This window comes from Enoplosus armatus, chromosome 9, assembly GCF_043641665.1.
Source record: "Enoplosus armatus isolate fEnoArm2 chromosome 9, fEnoArm2.hap1, whole genome shotgun sequence".
NCBI lineage: Eukaryota > Metazoa > Chordata > Actinopteri > Centrarchiformes > Enoplosidae > Enoplosus > Enoplosus armatus.
In genome coordinates, this window is record NC_092188.1 from 22,573,121 (window position 1) to 22,587,144 (window position 14,024).

A 14,024-nucleotide genomic window follows, 5' to 3' on the forward strand; every position below is an offset into this window, starting at 1 on the left:
CTATAATAGCTACTCATGTAACTAATTTAAACATTAGCTCATTTGTGCGACTTCATGTTCATAATCCCACAGCAGTTTCTTGCGCCGCCTCAAATGTCAGCTATAGTTCAGAAAAGGTGAGAACAACCTGGCTGTGCGATGTGATTGGCCGACATTTCGTACCAAGCTGTTAGTTTGAAGCAGGCAGCAGCCTCCACTGCTGCTGTCTCCATGTGAACCGTGTGGACTCTGCCTCAAATCACTCCAACCACATGGATTATCATTCAAATCGAGCGGGCGGACAGAAGCGGGTGGCGTTTCTGATTCAAACCGAAACCTGGGCGGAACTGGTTCTGTGGCTCGGACTCACTGGTTAAGCTGCAGATATTTTCCGACCACTTCCTCTGTGGCCAAAACAATTCCTATGTGAAACATAAAGCCTCTCCACGATGAAAGGCTGTGAGGACAGCGATGATGTTAACGCTGTATGAATACATTTATGAGACGGCTCTCATACACTGACAGGACACACACACACACACACACACACACACACACACACTTCCTCTATTCTCATCTTCTAGACATGTCTACTCTTCAGCTATTGATCCCACTTTTACTTCCAAAAAAATCTTTCCTTCCTTCTATTTTCCCCATTCATAAACTGCCTGTACCTTATTTCCATACTCTTCATCCTTTGTTTTATTTCATCCTACACATGAACAATCCCCTCTCTTATGAAGCAATTTCACTGCAGTTACCATAGCAACATTCGGCAAAATCTCACAGCCATTGATGAGCTGTCTGGCTGAGTGCGCTGCATACACATACGCATGGGTACACACACTCAAAAATACACACTCTCAAATACGGCGAATCAGTGACTGTGGGATGTGGTGTGTAGGTGTATAGGGGGTTGTGTGGGTGCAGGTATGTGAGGTGAGTAGCAAGTGGCCAACTGTGATAAACAGTTGTAAAAACTCAAATGTGCTAAAAAAAACAAAAGGAAGGAAGGAGTTCAATAATAATAATTTAGACAGAAAATGGTCCAACATTACAGCGGTCTACTCTGCATGTATCCTTCATTAGAAGCAGCGACCCCAGACCATTCTTTTTACATCGATATATTATAATAATTACTGTATTCGCCGCAACTGAACCAGACCATTGCCAACAGGTTGGCAGACTTTACAATTCCCTTTCACACTTGCCACCTCATTCAGTGGAAAATCTCTTTCATTGTGGCTATCAAGTCAGACTGGTTTAAAAGTACAGGAAGAGACGACTGCTCTTCCACACCAATGGAACAAGGAGAATTGTCTTTGTGAGAACAGGCAACAAGGTTTATGGGAAACGTGGTCTTATTTTTCTCTAACAATAGCTCTGGCAATAAACCAATTTTTGTCTACCGATACTCTTGACTATAGTCTCATTTGTTTACAGTAATTAAAATACTCATAACTATTCACACAAAGACATACTGGATAAAAGAGGTGGCAGACAATCCTTTTTTGTTCCACTAAAAAAAAAAGGAACACCTTTACACACTAGGGCATCTCAAAGGTCTTCTTAACCATAATATTAATATTTGCTCAATCAAAATGAAGAAGCTTGCAGTATTTCAGTCTATTCCAGGCCTCCTGAAATAAAATGCACTAAACATTACAGATTACAAAACCCCCCAAAAAAACAGAAGAACACAACTAATGAGCCACTCCTTTAATGCCCGTTTAGCCCCAGCTGCCCCCCTTTTCCAAACATATAGCACCAGCTGCTGTGAGGGGGGGGCTTAAGGTCCAGCTGCAGCACATTCCTGTGGAGAAGGAATCTGAAATGGAGAAGACTAGTGGGAGGGATTGTGTGGATGTCCGAGTTGTTGGGGTTGAAGGGTAAACAATCCAGTGAAATGAGGAAAAACTGAGAAAAGGACGAGGCCGCCATCTCCAACAAGGCCAACTTCATGATAACTTTAGAACACACAATAGCTGTCCCCCACGGCCTGAATCCTTTGAACTTTTGCATCAAATATGTCATGAGACCCGTTCAAAGGTTGTTTTTGTTTTTTAAATGCGGCTGAGAAGTGCAGCTGCCTTACAGATACTGAAAAATGGAAGTGAAAGATAAAGTTACCATTAGCCTGACAAAGTATTTGGAATAAAGTGTAAACTAAACTAAAGACACTTCACTCTTACATTTTGACTATTTGAGGGCAACTACCAGTTGACAAACTGACTTTATGAGTTGACCAAGGCTATCCTCTGAAGGATCCACCTTTGTGCGGTCAATCCTCTGTATTCCACTTTTCAATCATTCATCCATATACTTTATACTGGTCCACTGGTAGTAATAATAGTCTCCCTGTTCACCTATTGTAACCTTCAAGAACACTGTAGGACGTTTCAAACAATTCCTCTGTCTCTCTCTGAAGTAACATTGGAGCAAAGCAAAGAAACAAGTATGTAGAGGTGGGCCCTCTATGGCGGCTGTACACAAGGACCAGCACCTGTCAGTGACTAAACCCCATGTATCCCACCATGCTAACACAGTTAGCATGCTAACACAGTTACAAACACAAGCCTTGTTTATTCCAGCTTTGCTCTGGTCCGCTCAAACTGTGGCACAGGGTTCTTTCTGTTTTACTCTCCCTATCAGACGGACACACAGACACTATAGTATAGTATGCATGAACCAGTGTTATGATGTGATTTTAGTTATAAAGGTAGCAAGTCAATGGCAAACAAAATGTTATTTACTACCTCAACATTTTTAAATGGAGTGTAAGAAGAGCACTTCATTTTGGAAGCCTCCCTTCCGCTTCCTGAAGTACTTGTTGATTTATAATTTGGTGCGCCTTTGTTTTGTCTAGTTGTGCCTTCGCATTCCAATCTTGAGATCTAGTATATGCATACATGTGGTACTTATTAAACAGCAATGAACCTTTACTCGATTTGGTTCATCACTGTACTCAATGCAAATAGTTCTTAATGGAAGAATAATTGAATTATAAGAGTTCTAACCGTACAAAGGGACTGTGATGTGCACCCATAAAGAAATAAATACTTTTGGTTTGTGGAGAGTAAGTGAGAAAGAAAAGACAGCAAAAGTGAAAGAAAGAGAACGTTTCCCAGGAAAAGGGGGAGGGGGAGGGTCTTTTTTTGTAAGAAACATCTGTACACTTGGGTTTTCTTAGTGCAAGGCAGCAGCTCGAGTCTCCAGAACAATGGAGAGCAGGAACAACAGAGATGGGAGTGAAACAGAGACACACGGAAAAACAGAGATTAAAATAAGAAAGAAAATGCTGATGAATGGATGATGGCCGTGTCTGCCTACATCCTACTGCGCCCTGGGAGACACGCCTCTGTTCTCTCTTTTCCTGTCCCAGCAGGAAAACCCAGAGACAATTCAAGCCATTTAAGAATAAGTCATCACTCAAGCCACACTGTTTGTTTAAGCCACTGTTTAGGCTAATTACTGAACCACAATAGTGGATTTTACACATCAGGATTTTAAGCTGAAACTAGTCTGCAATGTGCCTTGGTTCCAAAGAGGCCTCCAGAAGAAGAAACCTCCCCCCTTAAACTTCCTGACAATGCTCTGGCACTGGGAGGCAAGGTGGGAAACCACAGAGACAGGCACTGGCAGCTGGCCAGGCAGTAGCTGGATGGAGGGTGACCCAAGAGTGGGGCAGATGAGTTTGTACTACTTGGACTAAAGCCAACTTTTCAAGGACCTGACTCCTTGATTCTTCCATTTTTCTTGTGTAATAAAGCTGACCATACTTGTCCAAAGCCCTTTCCTGCCAAATCAACCTCAAACCTGAGACAGCAGACAAACAGCATTTGAAGTCCTGTCGGATTGATTGGGGTTGCTAGCTGGTTAGCCTGATGCTGCCCACAGTCGATATTTTCAGCCCTTATACTTTTAAATGGCCTTCATTGGGTTGCTATGGTAACAGACCTGATAGGAGGAGGAGGAGGATGCGGCAACCACACATTGTGCCTATTGATTCAGGAGAAAAAGAGTGAACCAGTGAGATGACACACTTCCTCAAGTCAATTTCATAATCAACTTAAAGGTTATGTAATTTTATCTATGTAGCCACAGTGCAGAGATCTGTGGCCACTGTGCCTGTACAACTCTGTGTCATTATCCACGTTAGAGGTATTAAATAAGGATTATATAACATTTCTACTGTTTATTCTGGCTTACTTGCAAGCATCAGATATATAACTGTGTAAAGATCCAGGATAACAGTTGATTAAGCCACCTCTCAGCTGAGTCAGATTTGACAACTATTTTGGTGGACTGTTATGACACTCAGCTCTGGTTGCATGCCTGCATGGAATCTCTCTTCTTCTTCACTTCCTCTTTGTCCAACAGAAAAAGGACCCCTGCCTTGGACTCGGAGGTCGTGTCTAATTTGTCTGGCTCCCTGTCCGTGGTGCCCTGGTGGGAGCTCTCTTGTCTGCCTGGCACTGGATCATTGGTCCTGGTTAATTGGTTGGCTGACTAATGCCTGGGTCCCAACAGGGGGAAACAGAATAGATGTCTGTCTGTCTCTTATTGTAGTTATTGTAGTTCTGTGATCTAATCTGCTAGCTTCAACAGCTTTAGTATGAAAGCTTTAGTGTCAGTTGAAAACTTTCTGCTATGCATTGCATTGCAGAGCTAGTTAGTCCAAGTGCCATAAGTATGAAAAGGACAAAGGATCAAATGATCAAGCTCAGACTGTTATTTCATTCAAACATAACCCTGTTTCAATACATAGCTTACATATCTGGACAAGCTAGACAGAGGTGCCTTGGAAGTAACGCTGGGTTACTACTGTAGGTAGTTAGCTAGTTAGCCGGACATGCTAATATTTGCAACTTACTTACAGACAAGCACAATGTTTAAATCATTCCTTACACTTCTGTTCGTGTATTTTTGCTTTTATATTCAGAGCATCACTCACTACAGCCCTATACACACTCCTTCAACATATGGAGAAATCCAAAGTCTGACAGACATGCAGTTGCTAAGCTATGACTGGGCAATTGGTGTTAAGGGGGAGGGATTTAGCAAACATTTATGCTTTCAATTGATTGATATTGACTGGCATCTGGGTATGGAACGAATCTGTAAAGTAAACACCAGTCTAACACTCCAGGCAGAATGAAGGAAACGACTCAAAAACCTTTCCGTCACTTAATATGTTTCATACACCAACTGCTGCCTCTTTTGGTTATGCTTTGCTCGTTCTAAGTGATTTTTCCATTAAACTGATGACTGATGATAAAAAAGAACTTCCTCCCACTCAGTCACACCTGCTGGATGCAACTTTCCATTAGCATTTAGAGATAAAGTGGGATGGCTGTAAAATGTGCCAAAGCTGAACTATAACTGATAAAAGATGTTTGCAGAGCAACTACAAGAGCAGCTGGAGAATGTATGGTTGCTGCAGAAAGGAAGCTCTATCATGTCTAACATTGCATGCATTATGAGAGACAGAGCAGAGAGACAGAGGGTGAAAAAAAAGAGAAAGGGAAAGAGAAAATGTGACTCTTGCAGAGCCTGAGTCTGGAGCTGGTTCTGATTGAAGAATGCCCCCGGGGACGCAGCAAAGCTCGCTCTGCTTCCTGTGGTCAAAGAAAAATATAGAAACAGGATGTAACATCACGGAAAATAACAAACAGGGCGGAAGTTACATCACAGTGGAGGTCAGGGGTCAGGATGAACCCAGGGAACTGGGATGTGTTGAACAGTGAAGATTACTGAATATATAGACTGGTAGGCAGTTTGAATGAGTCATTTCCTGTGTTGCACCAAGTAAAGTAAGAATGTGCAACTGTTATATATAATTAGTAAATATAGTATTTGTATAGTATTAGTAATTGTAAATATAATTAGTCTCAGAATTTGTTTTGCTGCTCTCATCAGGGATTAATGACGTAAAACAGTGAAAAATCTATTCATTCAGGTTTAAAGTTAAATTTAAGAAGACTATAAACTCAGCCACATAACTGTAAAAGTTAAAATAAACTCTCACATTAATATATGTGTCATCTTGTAATTGGTCTATTATATTACAGTATATCTGGAGTATTGCAAATCTGGTCTTTCTTTATACACAAGTCTAAGAAGGTAACAGGTGTTACCCAGCTCCATCCGGATAACTGCGCAAACCTGCTTGCATTTACTTTATTTATTCATTTGGCTTTTGTCCAAAGCGACATACAAATAAGGTACAATCCATGGCACCAAAGTAGCTACCCTCTTTAATGTCACATTACGGGCAATGCTGCAAATGAATGATCATGACCGCTTTATAACAATATTGGACTTCCCATCTGGTTACTGCGGTAATAAATGGTTACTGAACTATATTTGCTATTTACTATATGATGCATACACACATAGGCTAAGACAGGGTTGGACCCTTAAACCAATGCTGTTATCAGTCAAACGCTGTCCTTCTACACAACGTCAGAGTTAATATTCATTGGAGAATGACTAAAGACCCAAGAGGAAGTCTCAGTTACTGTGTGGATAACTAATCACAGAGTATGAAATCATCTTATAAACAGAGAAGGAAAGTCCTAACACAGCATTTGTCATATCTGCGCAAAAGACATTCACAACCAACATCAGAGAAACACTAATCTGTGTGGGTTTACAGTATTTCTATCTGCGTCGTGAACAGCTGCCACAACAACACACGAGCTCGCACATAACAAGGAAGAACTCAGCTTCAATATCCCCTCTCCACGATAGCATCTCCGTTTCTGACAGCTCACAATAAATGCACGGCTTCAGAGAGCAATTTCCAAGCAGATATTGCATTCAAATGATTTTTTTAAGTGACAATTCAGCGATAGCACTCTTTCGCCTCACATACCCGAGTAAGGCATGCACCCTGACTGCCAAAGATCTCTGCAAGCGCTGAGGAATTCTAAGTAGTTATGTATCTGAGATCCATCACCTCCTAGCTGCCACACTGTCATTTGCAACGTTCCCTTTGGGAAATAATTCACATACTATATTGCGAATAATGCAGTATCTTCCATATTGGCTGAGAGCTGCGTCTGTGCGCCGTGTGAAAGGTAGAATAACAGCTAGGCTCAAAATAATGTCAACAGTAATTGGACCTCATATTTCCACGAGTATGAAATCAAAACTCTTATGAAACACATTTCATCATTCCCTGTCTTCTCTTTACTGACCCGAAAGCAAGAATTGAATCCCTGCGCATGCTATTTTTGCTCAACTATTAAATTTTCTAGTAGTTATTAATTTTCTAGTAGTTATTCCCAAAAAAAGATCACATTTGATATTGAATTAAGTGAGGAGGAGTGAATAACTGAATTATTGAAGCCCTAATCTGCGATGAGTGTACAGTGACCCAGCACCAAATGTTCCAGTCTGGACAGTGATCACGGACCTGGGCCTCGACAAGTGTGAAACACATCCAGGCCCAGTGAGTACATATACTAAATTTAGCCCCAAAGAAGATGGTTTTACGAAAGGATTCTTTAAATCAGAACCAAAATCAAGCAGACCTGTAGTGCTTACCTTGAAATTGTTCAGACTGAGGATAAAATGATTATCGCTGTGGTAACTCCTCCAAGTTATAAAATCCTTCCTCATAGTATTATGAATCCCAGAGCAGTGTTTTAATTCTCACTGGCACCTGTTGCCACGCCAACTGTTTCCAGCCGGAATGCCCAACTACTGTACTACAATGGCTGACGCTGAAATCAGATGTTGTTGTCTACCTGCTTCCTCTCCAACACTCAAAGAATTGTGCTAACGTCCTCTCATTCCCAAAACACATGAACTAAAACCACTGAAATATCTTGTATACTGATGTGTGGTGACAATATCCTTTCTCTCTGACTCGACAGACAAAGCAGAGACACAGCAGAGACACAGAAACAAATGAAAGCTGCATCATGTTGGCTAATTTTCCATTTTGTTGAAAAGAATGAACGTCCTTTTATCTGTGTAACCACGTCGTAAAAAAAAAAAGTTTTGCTGGTGCTGTGGTAGAAAAAGATGCAGCGGCAGTTCCATTTCCGGCTCTGTGCTTCATAGTGTGAGAAATAAATCTCAACAAGGACCAACACACAGATACATTTACGTGAATAACATCGAGCAGCTAACCGCACATTAAACTGAATTCAGATCCTCTGAAACCGGTCACAAAACGTTTCAGAGACAGACTACATGTCCATTTAATTTACGTTTCAGTTACATTGTTATACACACTAATAATGCAAATCTTTTGATTCACAAACTGTGAGTAGTAACACGTGGTGTAGTGAAACTGACTCAAATAACCTCCTTTGTATAAAGACAGAATATTTCTCAGTAATGGCAGCAGGGGAGTTCCCTTGTTGCAGAGTAAAGTACCACCAAGTACACGCTAGACAGCAACAGTTCACATAAAAAGATCTCCTCCTTTTGTCTCTTGACATGACAGTGTGTGTGAATGCCTCTCTGCGGCTGGAAATAGAACATCTGTTTCCCATGTGTTCCCCAAAACCAATGCATGCGAGCCTATAGGCCATGGTTCTCCTTTAAAAATGATCTATGTCAGCGTGAGTCATCCTGTGTGGGACCCTGTCGCTGTCGCTCCCAAAGACTCTGCACCCCATTGAGACTGGATTTCAGTTTGATGACCTATGACCCCTAAAATAAAGAAGCCTGTGGAGAGGGACAAGAGCATGGCTGACCAGCTGTCCCTCAAAACCACCACTGTCTGTCTGCAAGCTCTCACTCGACTCGTATGTCGCAGAGATGAATGCTTTCACAGGGGAGGGAGAGTGAAATGATTTATTTATTATTATGTGGTGTTGCTCCGGGACACAACTGATACACTCATCTCCAGGTCAAATACATTTCAAAATTCCTTCTGTTTTTCTGTACATCTCCTGCATAAACCAAACTGTCCAGGCTAAAGACTAACATGGCAACGCTCGACACACTCAAATTCGCACTGCAGTTTGTCAAACGTCCGGTGAACTACTTAAATGTTTCCATGAGTGCGCCCGATCTGACAGTCACTGATGAGTCCCAGGCCACATCCACTCACTGAGGCTGGGGGCCACTCTATTTGCAGGCATTTGCAAAAATGAATCCCTTTTGATTCACAAAGTCACAACTATTAAATGCATTCGCGAAACATGGGCTTTCCTCTATGTGATTAAAAGCATGCCTACAATGAAATTAAGTGTGTGAAGTTTATGTGTCCAAATATGAGGGACAAAAAGTTCTGGAAAAAAAATGGACATGAAACTCAGCTGATGAACGATGAAATGTCGAGCGGAGGCTAAATTCTGCTTTTCTACCTGCTTTTGGTGTCTCTGTGGGTACTTACAGACTGCAAGATCAATGACTGGTCAGCTCAAACTTCTTTGTGTTTTATCCTATGTGTGGAATCATGTGATAATGGCTAGCTGTTAGTATATGTTAAGAGAACAAGAATATAAAACGGCTGAACCATTTATATCACAATGACCTCAGATAACTCCAGAGCCTCTACCAATCCAAACCCTTTTGGGTTCCTCAGAGGGAGCTTAACAACATTTAATGGTATGGATTGATCCATCGGGACGGCGCAGCGCTGCCCAGTTGGGTCCCGTGTTACATCCGACGGGAGAGTCGTGTGGTAAGCACAGGACAGCTGGATAGGTGGCGTCTCTCTTGGCCTCCCACACCCGCGTCCAGGGTGGCAAGTAACTGTGCTGTGACATCAAGTTCACCCAGTGAAGTTTGTGTCCCCCATTCGAGACCGGGAGCTCTAACATGAACGGCGCTCTGGTTGAGTGAGTGTTTACGAGAGAGGGCCCACATTTTCCACACACAAAATTGTAAATTATATCACCACCACCACCACCACCACTACTCTGTGGAGTTTTGGACCACTTATGGTGCTGTGGAACAATGTTTTAATGAGCAGGTGCCTTTATGGTTTCTGTCTCGTGGTCTGCCATACACATTTCTGTCAACTGTAGAATGAATGGAGAAAAATGAAAGGCCTATCTTGAAGTAAACTTTATATTAAGAGCCAAATGCTGATACCATCACACACACCATATGGTGTTTCCTATAGCCTATAATCCCATACCACTATCAAACACTAACCAGTGTAGACTGATTGTCAGTGGTTTGTTGCTTTCTAAAGCAAACCCACTTGACAGGTATTGAATTCATGTGCTGTTGGACATCTTGGACAATCCGAAGCAATCTCTTTCTCTGAATAATAACAGTGAAATACATCAAAGACAGAGCCCTTCACTCCTTGATACAGTCCCCTGGTTTTCAAATGCTCCACTGCTCAGAGCAACTATTATTTAACACCTGATAAAAGAGCGAGCGGGCGAGAATCTAGACAGGAAAAACATCTAACTGCATCCACAAGTGTCTACCTCTTCTCTTATCTTTCACTGTCTTTCTCACTCTTTCTTTCCATTTCTCTCTGTTTCTGTCTCCACGTCTGGCTCTGGTCATAAATCAACGGTTACATAAACTGCCTTCCAGTTAGTTTCCACCAGCGTTACATGAGACTCCCTTAAGTACAAAACAGGATGTTATAGGCCCCTGGTTCACACAGTTCAGCTAAGTTTGTATTTGGCAGAATTAAACTGTTTTCTCCAGGTTTTTCTTTAAATGGATGTGGGTATAAATACATCAAATACAAATGTCTCTTTAGACGGAGCATCTGACCCAGAGACAAGGCCATCCCTGGAGAGAAAAGCTGGAGAAAAAAAAAAGCCAGACCTGACCCGGTGTGTGTTCTGTGTAAATGGAAGCTGGGTACCTAAATGAGCAAATACCATGGTAACGTTCTGGCCCCACTCAGTCATCCCATTACCTCTGTTCTAATGTGGGTGTGTGCTGAGCGGTTAGCGTGAAATGAAAGAGTCAGTTTGAAGTATCAAATAAAAATGCACACAACAGACTCCAGCGACCTGCTCAATGCTTAGATCCAACACTACTGTGTCTAACTCCGCCTCAGGGTTTTCACCCCAAGTGAACTTTTTAACTTCCTCTAGGTGTACGGATGGCTTCACGCACAAGTTTAGCATCACACACACATGAAAACGTTCCTAAATAACAGCACATTCATAGATCGCTTCATGACATTTTGAAATGACATAAAACATATGCCATCGTGTCGACATAGCACCAAGATAAAAGATGCCAAACGTGATCATATCTATAGCTGCCTCCTCCTTCACTTCATGAATTCAGTCTCCAAAGCTGTTTCACTACAAAGCTTTTACTATGCAAGATTATTATATTACGAAAAACTTGTTTTTATTTTACTACTTATGTCTGGCCTCCTTCTGCACAGTGCTGTCTGTGAAATTCTTTCTGGAAAACATTCAACAGCGCGTGTGCATGCACACACACACACACACACACACACACACACACACACACACACACACACACACACACACACACACACGTGTCAAGAGAATTATCCACTGCTGCAGGATGTCAGATAAAGCTACTGGCTGTATGCTAGAGGTGTGTGTGTGTGTGTGTGTGTGTGTGTGGCAGTGGCTCTTTCTTCAGGGTAAATGCTGGCAACATACCCAGCCTATAACACACACACACACACACACACACACAGAGAAAAAAAAGTTATATGACAGTATGTTGGAGCACAAACATTAAGTACTAATTTGCTAGACAGACGTGAAGACAGACATCACATTACTTTTCGGTCTCTCAACTCAAAATGGCCTCTCGTGGTATTCATGCAGCTCATTTCACAACAGCACCACACTTCTGAAAGATATACCCTAAGGCTTACAGGACATTCGGAACTGCTTTACATGGACAATATACACTGGAGGAAGGCTAAAATATGCTTTAAACTGTAGCTTGCACAAAGGAAAAAGAAAAATGTCAGTATTCATTATTTAGGAGAGATAAGTGCAATATCACCAATAGTCTACTGTATATTTTGCCTGATCTTTATCTAACCAAATGCTATTCACTGATAAAAAAAAAAAATACTTGCGTTCAAATGAGCCATGTAAAAGGTATTATGTCATAACAACCTTTCCCCAAAAACCAAACTTTAATCCAATCTAATCAGCACACCAAATGCTAATTTGTGTCCTAATCTCCTGCACAGTGTTGAGCATTTAATTGGATGGAGTCAGTAGATATCTGCAACTAGGACACCTCAGACAGTGACAAAGACCTGTTACATGCTCTTGGCTCGTCTCCACTTCATTAAGTCGGAGGAGGGAGGTACTGCTGGGGAGGGAATGAGAGGAAGAGATAAAGTCTCACAGCGGATGAGTTCTAGAGAAGTAGAGGGAGGAGAGAGTGAGAAAGTGTGGAGTATTGTTGGGAGAGCCAAACCACTTGTTATGCACATTTCCCTTTCTCTCCACCCTATTTGGGCTAAATGTGGGCTGGCTTGCTATTGTTTGAGGCACACAGGGAGGTGGGGGTGTGTGTGTGTGTGTGCAGGGTGATGGGGAGGGGGGGCGGTTCTCAAGCTAGCTACTTGTCAAGAAAATTCCTGAAAAAACTAAAAGTCCTTTGGAAAAATGCCCTTATCTCACACCGTCATTGAATTTCTTCAGACAAACAAAATATTACAGCTGACCTTGGGACTGCGGGAGTTACATTTTTTTGCAGCGCATACCTCTGAGGCTTTCCCATCCCCTCTGAGGGGGGGCAGGTGGCAGCTGCTCTGCCTCTCTGGCAGACAGAGCCAGCAGCTCCAGCCCACACTACTGCCTCTAACATTAGCAACGCTTTGGGAGGAAAAGCCATGTGGAGCTGCCCATCACATCCAGCTACACAACACATAACAGCCCCCGTAATGATCACACACTCCTTCCCTCTCTCTTCTATCGTGCACTCACTTCCTGCAGGGGGTGAAAAACAGATCTGGTTGTGTTTGCTGAAAAAGAAAGCCACTAGTCTTCGAGATCCCTCCAACCTCAAACATCAAACTACATTTCTGCACTTCGTTGACTCTGATGTTTTGCTAAAACTATTTGGGGGCGACAAAACGAGCTTCCCCCGACATACACAGAGCCTCATTCACTCTGTGTCAGGGAAAAGACAACTTCCCTTCCGCACAAGTATGTGACTCAAACTCATGAACTGAAAGCTCTCCTTCAGCTTTAACTTGCTGCACGCCCCTCTGGAAGCAACTACTAGCTGCTAAAAGTACACAATACACACACAAAGAAAGAACTCAGGAAGCTTACCTCACTTTGTAGCGACGTACAAGCCGTTCAGCAGTCCATCACCCAGCACTTTCTCTCTAGACTAAGTTTGTGGAATCAGCAGCAGCAGCAGCAGCAGCAGCAGCAGAAGAAGAAGAAGAAGCAGCAGCAACAGGCGAGAAGAAAGAAGAGCACCAAAAAGAAACAAAGATGAAAGCAAGAGAGGGGGAAAGAACAGCGGAGAGGGGGAGAGGAGAGGACAGACTGAGCGACTGAGTGACTGAGACAGAGCTAACAATGACTGACAGACTCCCAGAGACTCCTAGTCTGAGCACAGGAGGTTTGTTAAAAGCCCACCAACTAATTCGTTCCTCTGCCTGCCTCTCCAGCTTGACGTCAGAGTGGTCACATGACCTCGCTCTGGTGTGGAGGGGAAATGAAAGGGGAGGGGAGACAGAGAGAGAGAGAGAGAGACAGAGGGAGAGAAAGAGAAAGAGAGCGAGAGAGAGAGACGGAGAAGCCTGCGTTACCGTGGTAACAGGCACACTGCACCGCAATGATTTCAATAGGTCATCTGACACACACAGACACACGCACGCAGATTCTTACATACAGAGAAGCTGGTAGAAGACGAGCTCAGTGCTGCACAGACAGACTGGTCTAGAGAAAGCGAACAGCGTGGAGGAGCTCAAGAGAGAGAAGGATGAATAGAATTAGAAACTGATAAAGTGCTTCGAGTTCTCAGAAACAAATGCAAGCAAAAAAAAAAAAGGAATGTGCACCAGACAAACTGCACTTTTGAACTTGTGCTTCGACTCATTGAACCACAATAAGCGGCACGCACTGCTCTTCACACCA

The 14,024-nt window shown here is 42.6% G+C and overlaps 1 protein-coding gene across 2 annotated transcripts in view; it reads right to left on the reverse strand.

Annotated features, from left to right (window-relative positions):
- The window catches only part of ncalda (neurocalcin delta a), a 56,012-nt gene that overhangs the window by 18,086 nt on the left and 23,902 nt on the right, over window positions 1-14,024 (reverse strand). The window contains exon 1 of one of the 2 annotated variants that reach the window (XM_070911242.1): window positions 13,209-13,382. The exons of the other annotated variant lie outside the window; for it this stretch is intronic. The gene's annotated coding sequence lies outside the window, so the exon portion shown is untranslated. Of the gene's footprint in view, window positions 1-13,208; window positions 13,383-14,024 lie in introns of those variants that run through there. 2 annotated transcript variants of the gene reach the window in all.